The 21,874-nt window shown below is 36.7% G+C and overlaps 1 protein-coding gene across 2 annotated transcripts in view; it reads left to right on the top strand.

The window, feature by feature from the left end:
* Positions 1–21,874, top strand: part of LOC306885585 (phosphoprotein associated with glycosphingolipid-enriched microdomains 1-like) — a 46,946-nt gene that overhangs the window by 354 nt on the left and 24,718 nt on the right. The window lies entirely within an intron of this gene.

The following is a 21,874-nucleotide window of genomic DNA, read 5'->3' as shown; positions in this document are numbered from 1 at the left end:
AGAGAAATATCTGTAATGAGAATGAGCCCGTTAGGACTGGGAACTTCTCTCATGTATTTTGTGTGGCGCGCGTGCGAGAGGACAGACGGACACTGTATCTGTATATGAGTGCTGCTTATTTACACGAAATATTCCCAGCATACCGACTGAGGGAAAAGTGGAATGTAACGGAATGGTATTGATGGTGTGAGTAAGTCTGGATAATTAGGTATCAGAGTTTTAAACATGTTAGCCTATTACATAGACGCGAGTCATCTGTTGATTTCTCAGTTGTGCTCCTGTATAAGAGACATGGAATATTTAAACGCAACTAACATGTGATTTACCTTAAACAAGAATTAATCCAACATATAAACAAGAATCTAAACACAGAGAGAGCCATAGTTCCATACATGAAATCTTCTCCTACCTATGCATATAGAATAATTTGTTCATATTTGAGATACTGTATGAACATACTTTTTTTATTATCATTTTGATTTGATGGCTCTATATACCTTTCAATACATTAGTGTATGTTTCAAAAACGTTTTCATGTTTTTCAAGGTAATTATAAAAAACTGTTTTATATCATAAAATTGTAGACTCATTTTTAAAATGATTGTTAAATAATTTTTTTTAAATCTTATTTAATCATATTATTATTATTATTATTAATCCTGTAGCGTTGCTTAGTTTTATGTGACCAGAATCATGTGACATTTCAAAAAAGGTAATAAAATATGGAATTAAAAATCAAACACAGTATTGACGCCCGGGTGTAAATGAGCCTTTTAAAAATGTTTTTTAAAATATTATTAACATTTTATCATATGTTTAAATAATTTTAAAGAGTTATAAAAGAATATACCAAAAAGACTATTAAAGAAAATTTGAAAAATTATATATACTGTATATATCCCCACAAAGTGTCAAAATGACGTTGAACATGTTCATTGTTCAACAGAAGTATATTCAAGTCTTTTTTAGCCTAGTCAGAACAAATAAGCATCACGTCATACTGTATTTATACTTTTATGATTTGATAAGTAATAAGTAACTTGTGTAAATAAAATGTCAAACATATAAGACCTAGTTCATTTACTGAGGATACAAGCACTGGACATTTTAGTCTTCTTGTACTTTATCTTAAACAAATAGAGAGATCGTTTTTCCGCATACTCGCTTTATACAACTGATCTTTAACCTTTAAATATCCTGATCAGAATAGTGCTAAAAGTAATGCCCACGAGATGAAAAAGGCTAAACACATATTAGACTTAACTCATCATTACATAGATTATCTGGCAGATGGTTATCTGCAAGTCTGTAAATATCAGTGCACTGTAAATGTACCCTCTCAGCACAACATAAAGCCCATTGCGACATAAATGCGGAATGACTGCTATGAAGGCAGACAGCGTAGCAGGTTTAAGTAGTATCACAATGTATTTTTTAAATCCATCAGTTTCCCAGCATCTAAGAGGCATCTAGACACAAAAACAGTTGGATTGAGGTCAAACACTCGGGACAGAAGCCCTGCCTCACATGTTTATTAGACAGATAGTGTTTTCCTGGTTGGCTGAGCGTAGCTTCAGGCTCCGTTCCACTGCTGGCACTCTCAGCTCTGCAGCAGTGGCAGGTTTTACTCTCTGTCTGCACCTGTCCTTTACACTGGAGGTTCCCCAGACTGATTATTGTATAGCAGAATTCACATTTCATGCTTTGGCACAACAAAGCAATGTCAGAAATATTTTTATTGTTGGAACTTTGGACTCTGTTCTGGCCTTGGAGCTGTTTCTCAAAACCAATGCAAATGAGCACAAATGGAAAAAAGGCTTTTGAATTCAGAATATGTCGGTTAGCATGGCTCTGGTGCTTCATGGAGTTTTGCTCATAAATGTCAAAAGAAAAGGTGGGAGTAAAAGAGAGTGAAGTTTCCATCAAAGGGTTTGAATCTGAAATGGAACAGAACTAGTTTGAGCTGTGAAGTCTGAAGCTGCTATTGAGAAACATTTGATTGGATTCATGGATGTTTCTACAGCTGTGGCACTGTTCTGTAGGGGGTTGTGCTAAATCCTGTCAAATGGGGCTTTTGGGATACAATGGGGATACCGTGATGATCTAATGGAATACAATCCCCATTGCGTAAATTGAACTGTTATAGGAATCTTAAAAATGAATATTTACTAAAAATGTCCAGAATACATCCAAGATGTAGATGCGTTTGTTTCTTCATCACAACAGATTTGGAGAAATGTAGCATTACATCACTTGCTCAACAATGGATCCTCTGCAGTGAATGGGTGCCGTCAGAATGGGAGTCCAAACAGCTTATTAAAACACCACAGTAATCCACAAGTAATCCGTACAACTCCAGTCCAATTAATGTATTGTGAGGCAAAACAAATGTGTGTGCAAGAAACAAATCCACCATTAAAACGTTTTCAACTTCAAACCGTTGTTTCCATCTACGAGTTCTCTATCTATAATATTGCTTTCTCCAGTGAGAAAGTTGTCTCAATTGAATCAGAAGAGAAATAATACAAGCAGAAACAGTCCAAAACAGTTCTAAAAAATATGTGGGTGGATTTTGATGTGAGAAGACCACAGGTGATTAACATTTTCACTGGAGGAAGCGTTATTATGGATTATGGACTAGTATTTTGGCCAGAAGTTAGAATTTATAGTAAATAAACCTTAATTGATAGATTTTTTTTCTTTAAAAAACATGCAGCTTTTCACTTCACAAGATGCTAATTGATGGACTGGAGTCGTGTGGGTTACTTGTGGATTATTGTGATGTTTTCATCAGCTGTTTGGACTCTCATTCTGACGGCACCCATTCACTGCAGAGGATCCATTGTTGAGCAAGTGATGTAATGCTAAATTTCTCCAAACCTGTTCTGATGAAGAAACAAAGTCATCTACATCTTGGATGACGTGAAGATGAGTAAATGTTCAGCAAATGTTCATTTTTGGGTGAACTGTTCCTTTAATGTTATTGTTCAGCGCTCGTTGCTAAGATACACAGCAGGAGATGAGATGTGATGTTCAGTGTGAGTAAATTGAAATAAACCAGTTGTTTCGCTAATGATCATTAAGTAACAAACAACCAGGATGCAAACATCTGAGCTGCTTTGATTCAGTGATTGCGGAGAACATACTCATGCAGGTAGGTCAGTGATGGGAATGTCAGAGACCCAAGTATTTGTTGTCAAGGAAACAGGAAGCAAAATTCAGCGTTTCACACATGAAAGTATCAAGAAAATGTTTGCAGATTGAAACCCTTTGAAACAAATCCTCTCAAAATAACAGACGTTTTGTTCATTCACTTATCACGCGAGAACTGTTGGTTAATGTTGTCTGCTGTCAAACTGATTTTGTCAGGACTGTAAAAAGCTCATGGCAAAATCATCACGGCAGACAAATGTTATGTAATGCTAAAGTTGTTTTCACTCAACTGTACACACGACTATGCAAATCATAAAGGCTTATTCAAAAACTATCAACAGCTTCCTGATGATAATGTTTCTGAGAACAGCATACCAACAAGAGCTGAAATAGTTCCTCGAGTTACAAGATATCCTTGATGAAATGTTTTGATAAAACAGTTTTGCCTCCTAAATTGCCCCATAGTAATGCTGAAACACAGAGGATGAGTATTCAAGCACTAAATAAACGAAAGTATAACTGGGTAACTGGGTTATTCTTCATTAGGGAAACTTGACTGTGCTCTATGAGCATTCTTCTAAACCGATTTCAGCTATTTTGTGTGTTGTTTTAATCACTTTTAAGAGTGTTGAAAGGGTTTAGCTTCCATCTTATATTCATAAAAAGTATAAAAGAAATGTCCTTTTTTCATTTTCTGAACTTTTTTCTTGTGAATAATCACAGTCCCAAAAACCGCTGTTGCTTACCATCATGGCAAGCATTTTAGAGAACTATTGAGTTTCTCCAAAAACACTTATATTTAGTTCTGAAAGGAAATGAGAAGTGATTAGGGCAGCAGAGTGACAGTTCGAACACGGGAAATATCATTGCTTTTAAGGTTTTTACATCATGATCTCAGAGCCGCTTTATTAGATTGCCCAATCGATTAGTATCTAAGTGTTTTACTTCAAATTCTTTTTAATTATGCACATGTAAAACATTTAAACTTGTTTGCTTCTACAAAACTTGTAACATGTAATTTTCATTACAATCACAGATTTTTAGTATAAGTTGTGTTATGATTCGAAATGACACTGCATCAGACCTTTATTTCAGGACGTGACTTTCAGGAAGTGTTTCTGAAAAGTAGTTTTTTTCTAGATTTAAAGTCAAAAGTGCTTCTAATTGAAGAATCACCCTGCACAGCAAACCTAACTGGTTTAGCGAAACATTTATTGAACATGTTTTAATTGACCCAAGAAGACACATGTGGGATAAGTAATGGTTATTGCTGTTTGTCATGTAATATTGTAGTGCAAAGTTGTCTATATATAATTTTATTTTCTAGATTATGAAATAGCAAAAGTGTTTCATTCTCGAAATGTAAGGCCATTGTGACTTTTTGTACAAATTTCCATTGTAGGCGTGTAACATATATTTACTACTAGAGAGACTTTACAAGTTATTCCATGAGAAGAACTGCAATGTCTGCATGACACACCAATCTAAAACTCATTAATGCCACATAAAACATTCAATTATAGGAAGCTGCTGTAGTTAGTTGTTTCACTCCTGAATCGCCAAATGGATTTGGCCAATTTCCATTGCATGTTGTGTCGATAAGTTGTAACACTGGAATGTCGATTCTCCACTTCGATCTTTTTTTTACGTGAAGCTGACAGCGTTAACTGACATGTTTGCCTCAGACACAACAGGGCTTGCCTGATCTTGTCGCACTCGAACAAGGGGGCAATTGCAATTTTCTCAGGATAACAGGGAGGTACGTTTGATTGTTGTTTTGTTGACTGCACTCACTCGCTCAAAAAAAAATTGTTGCTGAGGATGTGTCTGACTCTTTCACGTAAACAGAGCAAATTTAATTAAACCAAATTATCAGAGTGGTGCTGGGAAATCAAAGGCTTCTGGAGAGCGTACATAATGTGCCACATCAAGTTCACCCTGTGTGTCATTTGCCTCGGCCCCCTAGTGGGTGGTCATGCTGCAGATAACTGGACTATTAGAATAATGTCACAACCACTCATGACTTCAGTCAGCTGTATTACAAAGCCACAGGCTATCATGGATTATATGCTTGTTGTTATGATTAACATTTTGTATTCACAAACAGGAACCATTCAAGATGTATACTGTACAACATCATATTTTATAATTAATAACGCTTTTGGATAATCAATTTGTAAGATCCCCTTGGTGAATTTCTTGTGGGTTTTTTAGAATAGTGTTCTTGGATTCATGAGTAAAACGGAGTTGTGGTTATTGTTACTTACACATTTTGTTCTGCATCATAAATTACACACAATTATACATCAGACATTGTTTCAAAACCATTGTTTGCTTTAAAATGTAAGTTGCTGACCAGTTTCTACAAAAGAACTACAGCAGTTGTCTGTTTCATCAAATACATCAATACAACAACTTGTGGTAGTTGTAGTCCTTCTGTAGAAAATAACGTTTACTGTATGTATAGGGTACATAATGAATTAAAATGTATGTTTTTGGAATTATTATAATGTCTGTTGTGCAAAAACACACAGTGCAACAAGTGTCGGATTCAAAAGCCTTGTTCTTTTATTGAATAGTTTAGGCTCAAACTCAGTCTGACGAATCCTTTACTGAATCAACATTTAACATGCCTACTGAGCTGTAACCTATTACCATCTTGAAATGAAGCAAGCTTTGTTTACTTAAGGTTTGCGAGACTTAAATTAGTAGTTTTACTGACAACTTGTTCACATGGCATCCTTTAGTTACAATTACACATTTGCAACTGAGTTTTTTTCTGTGTAGTAAAGGATCAGCCCACTGATGCTCATGTAGTACTACTGTTTATGGATTGTCATTCAATTATGTTCTTGCAATGGTTTTAGGCAGTGTCTACCTTCTTGTTTATGACTGATTTCACGGAGAGAGTTTTCGACTGAATGTTGGGTCTGTGGGGACGTCTGAAGAGCTGTAGAGCGGGGTTAGTTTGGCATGCTGCCCATGGGTTTATATGGCACACAGAGGGGTTTCAGCCTCTCTGCCTCTAACCGTACAGAGCGAGCCGAACGCTGCAGCCACAAAATGACACCGATCTGTTTATGAGAAATGAAAAAAAATGATGGTGTACATGTTTTTCTACCCATTCTCCTTATGATTACAGCGTCTGTCCTGCGGGCTGTGGCTTATGACCGAGCCATACAAATGCTTCTCTGTTTAGTCACCTTCAGAAGAAATGAGGGGAGGCATATTTACTCACTGGCCTCAAGCAGACAGTGTTTGTGTTGTTGAAGAGAAATGTGTGAAGTCAGGTTTCGGATGTGCTGCTGAAATGGCAGGAACGTGAATGAAGGAAAACTGCAATAACAAGCCATTCACGCTCATTTGTCGAGCGAGTTTTGTGAGTAGGTTTGCCAGCATCAGCAGAGAAAAATCAATTTTTCTCCATTTGTTATGCGACGTACGCCATTTGAGAATTAAGTAAATCATTTATGGCCTACAGTATCTTATACAAATTATAATTAAATTGGTAAAACTATGATACACCAGTAGCAGCTACACTTTCTTGCTCTACACACAGCGAAGAGTGGCACTGCGATCATTTACACGCGAGCAGCTCTTGATCATGTATTTTCAGTGTTTCAGAGCAGCTTGGTTTTACATTTGCATTTATATATTTGTTATTGTAATTTAGCTTATTCCTTAATTTCATAGGTTGTTTTTGTTTTCATTTTTGTTTAGAGGCTCTAAATAAGCCCTTTTGGGTTTTCCACCTCTTCCTGCATAGTATATGGATTGTATTTATTTCTTTTTTATTGCATATAGTTTATTTTGTGCAACTAAACTAAACTAAAACTTAGTTCACAGTGAATTCTGCGAACTCCACTACATGTGCAGAGATCCAGCAACATGCACCTGTTACACTTTTTCCACAAATCATTTCATAATTTTTCATAAGCTTTGTGGACAGATGATTATAACATTTCATGAGATTTGTAATGAAAAATGTACTGACAGTTTTGTATCCCGCATGATGGCTGGCAACCTTATTTGCATGATTTGTGCTCAGTTGACTTCTTTGTCACAGGAGATGTAAACTTCCTGATTGCTGTGATCTGGTGGCGGCCTTCCTGCATGGGTAGAGGGAATGGGGGAGACCGTATCTGAAATGTTATATTGTAATAACCTCCACGCAGACTAGACTTTCCTTACTGACTGGCCCTCCCCTTTTCTCTTCCTTTCGGAAATGTGCCGTTATCAACAGAGGGCATATTAATAAAAGGCCTTGAAAAACAATGGCTAGCTAACAGAGAGCTGCTCTAGCCACCTCTGTGCCCAGACAACTTCAAAGAAATACTGTGTGTTTTTATGACTGGGCACTTTGGCTTGGAGCGACATTGGATCAACAGTAGTTTCGAGAATGGGAAGTAATGAGAGTTTGGCATTAGTGCGGTCGGCTGGGCAAGTACCTTTGCTGGAATTGATGCATCAAGGTTGCACTGGGCAATATGAGTAGTTGAGCTGTTTAGTATTTCAGAAATGACTTGTAGAAGTGAAACTAGAAGTACTCTCCAGTGGTCAGTGAGACTGAGATGTTTTAGTACATGTGTGATCAGGACACATGTACAAAATAGAATACATGTGTAGAGCCATGGTTAATTACAGAAGATAGTGGTCATAAGTGTGAAGCCTGTATCCGCATCGGTTTTGTTTTGTTTGTTGTCATAGACAGCTCTGTTCTAAAGCCTAGTGCACACTACATTCTGTCTACTTTTGCAGCTTCTTAACCAAAACACAACCTCATAGATGACTGATTTGGAAAGCTCTGCACAGACAGGAAGTTTTTAAATCTTGGCTCAGTGTTTTGACACAAACACAAAATATTTTAAATTGACAAACCGACTAGTGACTTTGTTTTTTTCCTTATTCAAGTAAACTACAATCCAAAAATTTGGGTTCAGTTACATATTATTATTATTTTATTTTTTTTTAGAAAAAAGGCAAATATGCATTAAATTGTTTAAAAGTGACAGTATAGACATTTCTAATAAATAAATGCTGTCCTTTTACACTTTGTTAATCAAAGAATCCTGAAAAACTATACCATGGTTTTCACAAAAAATATTAAGCAGCACAACTGTTTTCAGCAAAGGATGCACGTGATGCCAGTTCATAATTTAGACAAATTGAGGCATGCTATTTATTGATTGGCAATGTGTCAGTGATGCCTGAGATTTCTGTCCAGTTGTGTTTAGCCTGAATCCTTACCAGGATGGAACCAGACTGCACAATAACATCACTCGCTCTGATAATGGTCCTGTAATATGAATAGGCCACATCATTGCATTTCCCTCATCTCTTTGCTTTCAGCAGTGCATGTCAAAGCAAATCAGTAATGGTAGCACAACAGCATGGTAAAATGATGAAATTAGGGCCATTACCCATGTTATTCCATTATTTCTTGCCACTGTGCCCATCTCTGGGGTTGTTTTCCGTCAAAGCAAGTAGGACATTAACTCTATTCAAAGAAAGTGTTTGTAAGCAGTGGAAAAAACAGCGGCTGGTGGCTTGCCAGGCCAAGACAATATGGAAATGTGCTGTGCTTAGTGTCGGACAATAGCTTGCGGCTCTATTGTGAATCAGGCTTTGGCATAAGACCCCCCTTTGAAAGATCATGCGACTGACGGCCCTGTCATGCATTGGTTTGGCTACGAATTGAAGGAATGCTTTCTTAAAGAGTTGTATTATTATCTGAAGCATGTTCCCAGAGCCGCTTTTCAGTCTTGAGGTTTCCAGGAATGTCCAAGGTTTGTGAACAGAGGGCTGTCCTCCAGGGAAAAGGGTCCTTCATTGTGTTTTTTTTTTTTTTTTTTGTGCGATTGCTGATTAGTGTGACAGGCTTTGGTCTACAGACATTATTACAATGATAATGGCCTCTGTTTTTGATGCCTTCATAGTGTCTGCTCACCAAAATAATTACTGGTCATGCTAAAGGAATAGTGCTGGGGATTATGCTAATTCATACCAATGTGATTATATGAATGAGTAATACTCAATGACGCTCTTGAATTAATCTCTCTCTGGGTCCCCATGTGCTTGTATGGCAGGATAATCTGTCCAAATGATACCAGTGTTTGTCAGCGATTGGCTTAATGGAGCAGCCTGAGAATCTCTCATAAATACATAGAGCTCATGTTGCTGGATTTGAAATAATAAGCCATCTTTTATCAGACCAGACTCTTTTAAGACTAGTTACTCTGGTCTGTCTGGCTGTTATCTTTAATCATTGTGTCAGAGCTGCTATAAAATGCAGTTTGAGTTTCACTGGAGGAAATCTCCAGCACTCAATTTTTGGTTCAACGAGTTTCTCATATTCCACTGTTTTAAGCTTGAGGATTATCATTTAGAAGAAGCCGAAGTTGAGATATACTGAATGCTTTGGTAAAACTTGAATAGCATCCTATCAAAAATCTGTATTTTTGTCTTGTTTTGCAGTAAAAAAAATCTCAAGATGACAATTTAACAGCTCAGGCCAAGCCTCCGTTAATAATTCAAAAACGTCACTTTAGAACAAGTAACAAAGGAACACTGAGTTGCTTTATTAAAAGCTTATTGTATTACTAAAAGCTCACTGTATTATGTACTGTAGAGGAGAGTATTATGAGAGAGAGATGGACTGAGTGAGTGTGATTACCTGCATCTGATACAGCATTCCTTCAGCTTAATCTAATATTCACAATAAAACATTAGTTTCAATGTCCGCTGAACAAATAATAGATTTATGAGACCAAAGACTGCCTGTAAGATTTACCCAAAACAAATTATATATCATGTTTAACCACTATAGAGACATCAGAGCCAGAGGTAAATTCCAGAAGATCTGGCCGAGGTGAGGCACTCTCGGTGGGTTTATGAGCGCTGAACGGCCGCTGACTCCCCCGAGGAGCTTGCGTCACTGAAAATGTTGAAGTCGAAACAACTACAGTACATTCTTGCCTAAAAACTCTTAAAACTACATTTTTTACATGACTACATGAGAAATACTGCAAGTGAAGTGATACAAATGGTGAAACGATTGGAGTCGTGGTTATCACTAGAATATTGCACTCCTGGAAAAGGCTCTCAGCCAATCAGATTCGAGGAGCAGCAAGAACTGTTGTACACACACACACACACACACACACACACATACGCTGTGTTACACTTCGGAGATTATATCTTTAATATTTAGGATTTTATCTACTGCAATGGCTTAAAGTTTTAAGCAAAATCAAAGGAAATATACATTCTTCTTTGAGAAAGAATCTTAACAGCATAAGCATTTTTAGAGATATTTACTGAAATAAATTTATAAAAGATCCATTAAAAACTCATTAAAAAGTAATTTTTTGCTGCATAAATAGCTGCATTGGTCACATTAACCAGTAGTCTGCGGCCTCAATGGTGCCAAGAAAGGCGTTTCAGAGACATAGCATGCTGTTACATTACAAAGATACAATAGGCCCTTGGAAGAATATACACAGATGCATTGTGCATAATAAGACCAGAAACGCCTATTAAGAAAGTAACTAGGGATTGACCATTTTGATTTCATGTTGACTTCGAGTAGCCCTCAGATTTCAACAGATTCCTGATAATGGGGCTGAAAGAGTTTCTCTTTCATTTCCCCCTCATTCTCAATCCCATTCCTACAAATATGTGACCGGCCATTCGAGAGCATCTCTTTTCATTGCTCCAGCACCTTCTAGGCAGGATGCCAGTAACTATATAGTGGTTTGTAAGTGAAGAAGTATTTAAAGAACACAGGCAAGTAAATCTTCAGCTAACCTGTTTGCCGTGGTTTCTGCGAGACCTGTAAAAGCTGTAAATGTAATTTTTCCATCCTGACCCTCATTTGTCATTGGTAGGGACTGTGAGCCAACAGAACTCTTAATCACACGCACGTACATACCCCAAGACATCAAACTTCCACCCCAGCTGTTCCTGCCGTTTAACCGCCGCTGAGCATAAATAATTGCTGCAGAACGTTCCGGAGAATGACTTTGCAACCGAATATCAGCGAGTGCTGAGAGGCCAGAAAGAGGCACAGACCATCAAAACAGATGCTTCACGTTCCATCCAAAACTGTGAATGAGCCTTTATGGTTTGGACTGATGTTAAGATCTCTCACATTACACTTGCTCTGTCTCTTCACTTCACACACAGTTCTCCATCTCTTCACATGAAATAATCGAAGCTAAAGCCATTGCACACATACTCAAGCAGGGTGAAAGTGAAGTAACTGTGTGACTACAACAGAAGATAGGCCTTGTGCTTTCACACTAATGACGTTTCGGGTAAATAACTGAACTGCGGCTTCTTACCGAAAAAAAAAATATATTTTTTTTATTTGGTCACACTTCATATTAAGGTCCGATTCTTGCAGTTAACAAACCATGAACACTGACCTTTGCCTCAGTAAACTACTAATTTGCTGAGATAGTTGTTAAGTTTTGGATATTGGGTAGGATTAATATGTAGAATATGGTCATGCAGAATATGTGCTTTATTAATGCCTATTAATAACATATAGGCTGTTTTTAGTACTTATAACAGCCAATGTGTTATTAATAGGCATGCTAATAAGCAAATAGTTATAGTGAAAATTACTAAAGTGATTACTTTATTTTAAGTATTTCCTCAATATCTGTTTGAATATTTCCTTTAATAATGTCCAGAAAAAAATGTTAAATTGTTTATCGAGAGTTGGCCATTTGAATTATTACAGACTTCATTATAGCAAAATCAAATTGACGGATGGGGGGGGGGGGGGGGGGGGGGGGTGCTCATTAACATCGAAATTATAATTAATCTAGCTAAAGTAGAACCCAAACCCCAAATGGCTATAAACTGCTCAAATCATCTGAATTCTGTCAGGTTTACTGAATAGAAACGGCATGTTTAACTTGCATCAAGCCTGACACAAGCCTGAGTTTACTCCAGTATTGGCCGTTGCTTCATAACAGTTTATATGGGTACATGTTGATAAGTATGAAGTGTATTTCCACAATATTTTTGCTGAATTCAAACCTAAAACACCTGTCCTTCTTGTCTGCGACACAGTTTTGCTTGGGCGGACTGTGTGAATGCTGTTACCTGTCAATATGGGTGGTAAAATAAATATGCGCTGCTTCAAGGTTCTTTTGCTTGCACTTTGAGAATACTTTAGTGTGATTCATCAACTGCTAATGTCTTATACTAACACGCTTGTTCCATTGTTTCCATTGTTTATTTATAGCTTTTTCTTTTGATCTCTCTAATTACTTAGCCTGTCTGTGCTGGGATTTTTAGAGGATGCAGCATTTTTGGTGCCATGACCCGAACATTCTGTATTTTAATGCAGAGCAGTGGAGTGGGCAAAGAGGTGCCTGCCGTCTGCCAGATGGGCACTTAGAGTCTCCATTGGCTTTAAATCCCACAGTTAGCATTCCCGACAGTACTCGTCTCCCAGAAAAATTGCCCAAGTGTAGAATTTCGGCCAAAGGCTGGAGGGTTTTGGGGAATTTTTACCTAAATAAACTGTCATTTGAAATATTATGTTATTGTAGGCTGGAAATGTTATATATTTGAGAATATTTGGCAAGCACTGTAAAGCGATCTTCTCTTTTTTGTGGCTAGAGGAAGTTTCCATATCCACTTTAGCATTTAGTTGAGAAGACAAGTTTATATTAACATGAAAAGGGAAATATTTGAAACTATGATGTGCATGGGAATGATCAGGTCACATGTGTTGATTTGGTCTCTCTGTGCTTTTCTTTTCGCCGCCACTAAGGATAAAACTGGCAGCTGTGACGGCCGTAAAGCTAAGGGTTATGGGAGAATAATAAGAAATGAGCATAGGTGGCCACCCGTGGCATGCTACATGTTTGTCTGAATCAGTGCTGTTGCAGTGATTGGACACAGATGTGGAATATGGAAATGGGCTGTGGCTATACAGTATACTTCTACATGCCTACTACAATTGTTGGAAAAGGTAATGATATACACTAAGTTTCGGTGTTGGTAAGATTTTTTTAACGTTGCAATTTATTCCTGTGATGACAAAGATTAATTTTCAGCTTCATTACACCAGTCCTCAGTGTCACATGATCCTCAAGAAATCATTCTAATATGCTAATTTGCTACTTCAAAAGAACAGCGTTTATTTGAAATAGAATTATTTTGTAACTGTCTAACTGTCTCTACTGCCACTTTTGATCAATTGAATGCATTCTTGATGAATAAAAGTATTAATTTCCTTCCAAATGAACTGATCCTTAACTTTTGAACAGTAGCGTAATCCCACTTGTCAAATCCACCAAGGTGCGTTGTGTAGCAATACCTATTCAAGGCTCAGTCAAACTGTTTTACTTGAAGCTTAATTTACCATGTAGTGTGTCTGAGAGGTAAAGTGGTTGTCATATGGAACAGTACACGTCCCTCTGAGGAAAGAACAGGCGGGAGAGAGAATTACATTGGCAGCCGGAGTCCATCACTAGTGATTATAGTATCACGGCTTCGATGCCCTGTGTCGTAACTCCATTGTGTGCTGTCATCTTTACAAACCAACTCCTCACTAGGAGAGAAAGAGATGGATTGTCTGAACAGCTGTGACAAAGACAAGATTGTCCAAAAAATTTAGCCAGTATTTTTATTTGCTATGCAATTTTATGTATATTAAAGCCCTGTTTGATTCTCAAGAGATTGTTTCAAAGGTTAATTTCAGTTAGGATATCCATAATTGCCTAAGATGACAGCTGTCTATGAATTCAGTGAGACAGCAAGACAGCTTGCTAGGTTTTAAAATAGAGAGTCTCAGTCTCAAGATGATGCAATGCCTTGATATGTGCAACTATTAGTGTGCGGTTTAATATTAGCTGTTGTTTTATATCAACTAGTTATTGTGTGCATGCATACACTACTCTCCAAATATGTTTTGCTTTTGAAAGAAGCTCACTAAGGTTGCATTTTTATTTAATCAAAAATACAGTAAAATTGTAATATTGTGAAATGTTATTACAATGTAAAATAACTGTTTTCTATTTTAAGATATTTTTTAAAATATAATTTATTCCTGTGATGGTAAAGCTGAATTTTCAGCATCATTCAGTCTTCTGTGTTACTTGGTCTTTCTGAAATCATTCTAATATGCTGATTTGCTTTTTTGAGCTGAGTAAAGGTGTGGTTAGTGTTATTGACAGTTTCATGTCTATTTTCTAGCTAAGATCCGCTAGCTAACTTCCGAAGGTCTAAAGACAACATGCTCAGCAGAAGGGAGTTTCACTTGTTCTCCCTCCCTCGTTTTTTCTTGTTGCACCCTCACTCTCATCTTAAAGAAGCCCACATCAAAGCGCCCGTTTAGTGCTGGTTGGCAGATGTAGGGTTTTTATGACAGCATAATGATTTCCTGTCAAAAAGAACCTCTCAAAAAGAACACCCCTCAAATGGTCTTGATTTGTGCACTCATAAAGCTTTGGGGTGTACCTTTGAGGCTTCACTTTTTGTTAAGTTAAATCTTAAAAGAAAAGAAGGTTAATACATTACTTTTGACGTAAACTCTGGATTTTATGGTGTCTGACTCTTTCCACTAAATGCAAATCTGGAAGTTATTCATCAGCCTTTAACATCTGTTCTTTTTTAAATGTACACCCAAATGGTTTGTTTCTTCAAAAATGCAATTTATAGTCCTGGTATCGTCTAAACTAAAGGAGAAATAACAGTGACTTTGTAAATAATATCAACGGTTTCTACACTGAGCACGCGATGAGAAGCTCCTATTTCAGTTGCTGTTTCAAGGAATTAATCACTTTTCTGAATTGCAACACTCCATTTAATTCATTTGATGGTCGCCATAATTGCCTTATTTAACAGGCTTATAATCTATGTAATAGTGAAAAAGCACCTTAAAGTCCCTGATGACCAAGTTTTTGTTTAATAGTTGTTTGCTCTTACTCATTATTGCCAGGGACAATGTGAGAAACAGAAACTTTTAAATCAAACCACAAAAGCTGTTTAAAACCACACAAGAAAAGAGGAAGTTGTAGTTCTCTCTTTTTAACCTTAGTTTACACCAGAGTCTCTTGTTTCTTTCCTTTAGTGACAGCGGCTCTAAGAGTTTGACCCATTTGAGACCTCATTCATCCCTGCTCTGAGACACTGTCCTAATCTCTTATTGACCTACAAATGCATTGTCCCAAGCGCAATGTCAAGCACAAGTACAATGCCGTCACCCGTCCCACAATCCTGAGTGCCACAGATGTGTATCAAGGCCTTTGAAGGAAAGCGGAAGCAGCAGGGTTGTGTATTTTTATTCATGTCATTTGCACAATTGCTTGTTTCTGTGTTCAAGCAGATGCAAGGACGTGTTAATCCACTACAGATTTGCGTTTGGCTCACATATATATATACATCTGAGGTCATAAACCTCATTTCATCATCTGAGACATCTTTCTGGAGTCAGGAATCTCCATAAGGCCGCATTCCTCTAATGCCATGGGGAACGCCGGTCCGTACTCCTCTGTTATTGCTCATGCTTGTGTATTTTTAGGCTGAGTTTTTTCTGTGCTGCTGAACTTATGTTTCCTGTGGCCTTGTGCTCTGCCTGATTTATTTAAGGCCCTTGAGGGTCCCAGCGCCAAGGCACTAGCCTTGAAAGAGTCCCCAGAAATACCTCCTGGTGGTGTGGCATTAGGACTGGATTTACTCTCTCTTTAATTATGAGGGGCTGTATGGACTCTGTTTACTGCAAAGGCTCAGAGAGGAACTAATCCATCATCCTGTTTGTCAACTCCAGCGGGAGTCTCAAACAGCCTGATATGTGAAGAGAGTTTTCTGAGAATATAGTCCTGAGTATGTGAACACCAGGAAATGAGGGTAAAGCCTTCTGTCACAGGTAGAAATACTGCATTGGCTCCCAGAGGATTGCAAAATATTCCTTTTGTAGCAGTTCAGGCGTAGGAAAGAAATGCAATTTCTTCCTAATGGTTACTGCAGCTCTTAAAAGGATCATTCAGCCAAAAAAAATAAAAATGTATATTATTTTAAAATATAATTAATTATAATTATTTTTATATTATTGTAAAATTATAATATATTATATTATATTATTATATAATGGAGTGAACCTAGAAACTATTGGTATGTATTTTTAAATGGATTTATAGATATTCGGGGTGAACTGTCCCTTTAATTATATTTCCCACCCTTTAAAAATTATATTATATTATATTCAAAATGTTATATTATATTAAAAGTAGTTTTCATTAAAAAAATACATATCTCTCTATCCAAAGATGAGAGAATTTTTCATTTTTTAGTTAATTGTCCCTTTAATTACACATTTCCCACTTTTAAAAAAAATATTATATTACATTATATTATATATTAAATATTTTATAATTATTTATATAATATCTCTCAACCCAAAAATGATAGAAGTTTTAATTGGGTAAACTATCCTTGTAATTTTTTCACTTTTTAAAAATTATATTATATTCATCATAATTCTATTTATATTTTTATTATATCATCATTTGTGTCTTGCTCTTGTTTTTTTTTTCTTTATAAAAGAAAGGGTGGAAAATGCTATATTTGTAATATTTCAATATGTTATATAATAATAAATGCATTTTTTCCTTTAACACGTCACCTTTAAATGATTTTTCGTTCGGTTTGGTGACGCTAGTGGAGTAGAAATTACACCCTTCACCTTTAACCAGGCTCAAGTCTAATTTAATATTTACTTGATTTCTCATCAGCCCAGCCTGTCACTCAGATGGTTATTGTCCATACCGGATTGCGGTCAGGGCCCAGTAGTGGATATGAGATTTTCCAGCTTGTGAGGAAAAAAAATATGATAGCCATATAGAACCATTTGAACAGAATTATTAATGACCCAGTAGGATTGAGGCAAATATGAAAAGCGAGCTGCTGGACAGTGCTCTGGGATTCGGGTGCTTCATCATATTTCATGCTAACGACCTGGGCTTTGAATGGCTGCTCAAATTACATCCTGATAGAGTGATCAGGCAGAAAGCCAGACAGACATGATGGGCAATATGTCAGCACTGAAGAACGGAGAGGGAGGATGCTGGTGTGTATGGACATGTGTGTGTGAGCTTTAGGCATCTTTAAGCATCGAGGGAATTAATGCTCTGATAGGAGAAATTAAGGCAGTCAATTGAGATGTAATTGCCGCTAATGGAAGGTGGTTTTTCAAAACCTTTCAAGCCAGCTTTCAGTACAAACACTAAAAAAGAGGATGTGGAGAGCCGTGGGGCTTTGAGCCGCAGGTGTGGAGTAGAGTAACACCAGTCGGATTACTAATGTACCAACAAAAACAAACTACATTTGCATGTCTTGAACAAAGCACCAGTGCTTGCAAAGCAAAATAAAAATACTTACCTAATAAAGTTTTAGGTAAGTTCCTATGTAACTATTATGATGTCATTGCTGTCAGTTAAAGTGCCCATATTATGGGTTATGGAGGGGGGGGGGGGGGGGGGGGGGGGGGGGGGGGTTCAAGTTTTCCCGGGTCTGTGTGCACAACAAGTGGGCGGGCAATATGCTAATGTGTCATGTTGACGTCAACATGAAACAGTTTAGGATTATTTTTAAAAACGACTTGTTTCAATGATTCAGAGTTGACTCTTTCTTTTGAGAGACAACATACATGGTGCACTTTCAGATTTAAAACTTTGCAGGATGTTTTCATTCACTTAGAGTTGTTACACACTGCATGAAAGGTAATTTTTAAAAATACATAATAGGGGCACTTTAAATTTTGAATCCAAAATATTCTATCGGTGAACTTAAAAATATTATGTTAAATTTGATATAACAGTTCTTTCTGGCCCTCGAATCTGATTGCCTGAGAGTCTTTTTCAGCGGTGCAATATTCTAGTGATAACAGCACTACAGCGGTTTCAGCGTTTGTATCACTCCACTTGCAGTATTTCTCATGGCGAGTGTTATGCCGGATGCCCAAGTACACTATAATTTTATAAATAATACGGTTTTTGTGTCACGAAATGTAGTTTTAAGAGTTTTTTTTAGGTGAGAATGTAGTTGCTTAGACTTAAAATATGCAGTTTGTTAATAAAGATAAGGTCTATTTGAAAATTTGCTCCAGTGTTTTTAGAGAGGTGAGCTCCAGAGCGTCAGTGGCCATTAAGCGCTCATAAACCCACCGAGAGTGCCTCACCTCGGCCAGATCTTCTGGAATTTACCAGATGGCTCTATAGTGGTTAAACATGAGATATAATTCATTTTGGGTAAATCTAATGGGCAGTCTTTGGTCTTCATTAATCTATTATTTGTCCCAGAGTAAATAGTTTTGGCTGAGGGCAAAGTCTCATTTATATTTTATGTAACTTTAACACTGTATATCACTGCCTTTGTACTTTTGACTTTGTAACTTTGTTGTTGTTGTTTATTAAATATTATGATTCAATAAATAATATTCTGTGAAAAGGAAAGACATTACTATCCTCAGCGGACATTCAAACGAATGTTTTATTGTGAATATGAGATTGAGCTGAAGAATGGATGCTGTAATAGATGCAGGTAATCACACTTGCTCAGTCCATATCTCTCTCATGATAGTCCATATAATACAGTAATACAATAAGCTTTTAATGAAGCAACTCAACGTTCCTTTGTTACTAGTTCTAAAGTGATGCTATCAAATTATTAACGGAGGCTTGTGGTCAGCTGTTAAACTGTCAAACTGAGATTTGAATGGTGGAAGGAATTAGTTTGCATACAAGAGGTTGTTTAAAGACACTCAGTTGTCTCTTTTTTATTTACACACTTGTGCCTTTGAACTGTTGTATAAATGCAATATCACACTCATAGCTGTGTGATATGGCTGTATATCAGCACATTGTTATTACCTATGGCCGAATCACAGCTGTGCTAATATACAGCTATGTTTCAAGAAAAATATATTATCTTTCAATCCAAAAACTGTAGAAATATTTATGTTTTGGTGAGCTATACCTTTAATTACACAGTTCTTATCATTTCAAAATATTATATTATATGAGTAAATTAATTTCTGCAACATCATATTTTGAATTTGAAAAATATTCTGTCTATGACGGGGAGATTTCTGAACTTTATTTTGATTTAAAGGATTAGTTCATTTTCAAATTAAAATTTCCTTATAATTTACTCACCCCCATGTCATCCAAGATGTTTATGTATTTCTTTCTTCAGTCGAAAAGAAATTAAGGTTTTTGATGAAAACATGCCAGGATTTTTGTCCATATAGTTAGTTTCAATGGACTCCAAAAGGTCAAAATTACAGTTTCAGTGCAGCTTCAAAGGGCTATAAACGATACCAGACCATGATGAATAAGGGTCTTATCTAGCGAAACGATTGGTCATTTAAAATAAATAAATAAAAAGGTATATGCTTTATAAACACAAATGCTCGCCTGTTCTGCGATGCACATTTTTTCAGAATTACTGTAATTATGACATGGCAACTCTGAGATTCTAATGACAGTTGTTCACATCCTTGAACTCAAAATTATTTGTTTCTATGGCAATGAGGAAGTGCAGCTTTATTGCTGATGACAGCTAAACATTTCAACACTATACATTCTTGCTAAAAATATAAGAACAAAAGGCTGTAATAAATTGACTTATCGCCGTAGATGCCGCTAATTTTTAAAGCTTCTGCCATTTTGGTGGTTTTTACATTAAGTTACTGTACAACGGTCAAGTGAGAGAAGAAAGAGGTTTTTATAAATTCAGACTTTCAACTTGTAATTATAACATGAATGGTTTTTACAAGTCGGAAAGTGTAATTATGGTGATTCTGACATGATGTGAAAGCAGCAGAAGCTCCCAACAGAATGCAATTACACATCGCATGCATATGTATTAATTACTTTCATGACAGGAAATAAAATTAAACATGCCTTGAGGATAAGAAAAAATGCCTTTTATTAATTAAAAAAAAATCTTTTATCAGTATTTCATATTTAAATTCAAATTTTAGGTGTTGTGCAAACACCTAATTAAACTGAAGGCCTACAGACAGGCTTTATGTAGCTAATAGTACCCGTCTGAATTAACACGCATTTACAATCTGTTAGCTCTAAAGAGAGGCAGAGACGCTTAGTGAAGTCCTTTTCCTGCAGATAGTTGTGCTTTCTGCTAGATAATCGACTGCTTTCAAATCTGTGGCACTGACTACAGCCAACCGAGCACCTAAAAGTGTCAAACATGTCTGCAGATACAGCTTCACAGCTTGCTAATGTATTCTCCTGCTCAGACTGAGCTCTGTAGGGCGGGCAGCCGCTTTAATTGGTTCATTTCTATTCTGTTAGCAGACATCTCAGCTGAATCGCTTAGTATTGCGGATTCAAACCTGTTTTGATTCATTTACTGTCATAAAATACTGCTTTTAAACAGATACTTTATTAAAATTAGAATTATGAGCCCAATAAGAGGAAAAAATACTAGGGTTGTCAATCAAATAAAACATTTAATGGAATTAATTACACAAAATGCTGGTTGTTTAATCAAATTGATGCATATTTGCGAAGAAAAATGCCTTAATGAAAACAATTTGAAGACAGAGAGACAGTTCACCCAAAAATAAAAACTGAATAAAAAAATTATATATACTTATATTATTATATTTAGAACACACACACACACAAATATTTTAAAGAAGGTTGTTGTTTTTTCAGCTATTTCAACTCTTCATAGTTAGCACCCAAAAGCAACATTGGACTCCATTGACTTTTATGGTAAACAAACAAAACACTGCGAAATTTTTCAAAATATCATAATTTTTGTTCAGCAGAAGAAAGACAGTTATTCAGGTTTGTAACAGCATGAAGAGTAAATGATAACAGATTTTTTTATTTTTTTTTGCGCAAACTGTCCCTTTAATTAAGCAACGTTATTTGTTCTACGTAAATGTGTTAAAAGGACAGCCCTAAAAATTAGACCTACTGAATAAAAATGGCAATTTCTTAAATCTGACGTGACTCAGAATAGTATGTTATTAAAATAGTATGCAGTGTGATACTAACCAGGTCTTGTTGGTACATTTTCCCCATCAATACCTTCATTGTCATTAAAATGACCCTTCATTTCACTCTGAGATCAGACAGCTTCCATATATCCCATCTGTACATGCTGATGAAAATTACATTGTTTGATGAAACATAATGTGGAAGCTGAGGACATGATGCGATAGAGAGATCCTAACAAAAGCAATATGGATTCATGCCCTGTGGTGGTTCTGCTGATAAATGGTGTGCTGGAAAGGTCAGTGTAAACGTCAGCACAGCTATGTGCTAACCTCCCGTCTACACACACGTACATACACAAACACGCAACAGACACACACTTGTTTGACCAGCACCCCCCACTCCATATGTACTAAATCAAATAAATCAGGTGGAGGGGGTGACGGTGTTCTGAGGTGCTCCCCCTCCCCCACCACCAAATAAATCACACGGAGGTGCAGCACAAACCTGCAAACACCCTCTCTGTCCTCAAGAAAACCACAAGAAAGGGCGGAAGGGTGAAAGACGTTTCTTCAGTTACTTTGATAGCTTGATGCTCAAATATTGTTTATTTGTATGTGAACCCACAGTATAAAGCCAGGATTCATTTAAAACAGGATTCATTTTAAATGCCCAAGGTTTTTTGATATAAATATGATGCAAAGGACCCCCTTACTAAATCATAAAGGCTT

This window comes from Barbus barbus, assembly GCF_936440315.1.
Source record: "Barbus barbus genome assembly, chromosome: 19".
In the NCBI taxonomy this organism is placed as follows: Eukaryota; Metazoa; Chordata; class Actinopteri; order Cypriniformes; family Cyprinidae; genus Barbus; species Barbus barbus.
Note: the sequence above shows the minus strand (reverse complement) of the source record. Positions and strands in the feature narration are given on the sequence as shown.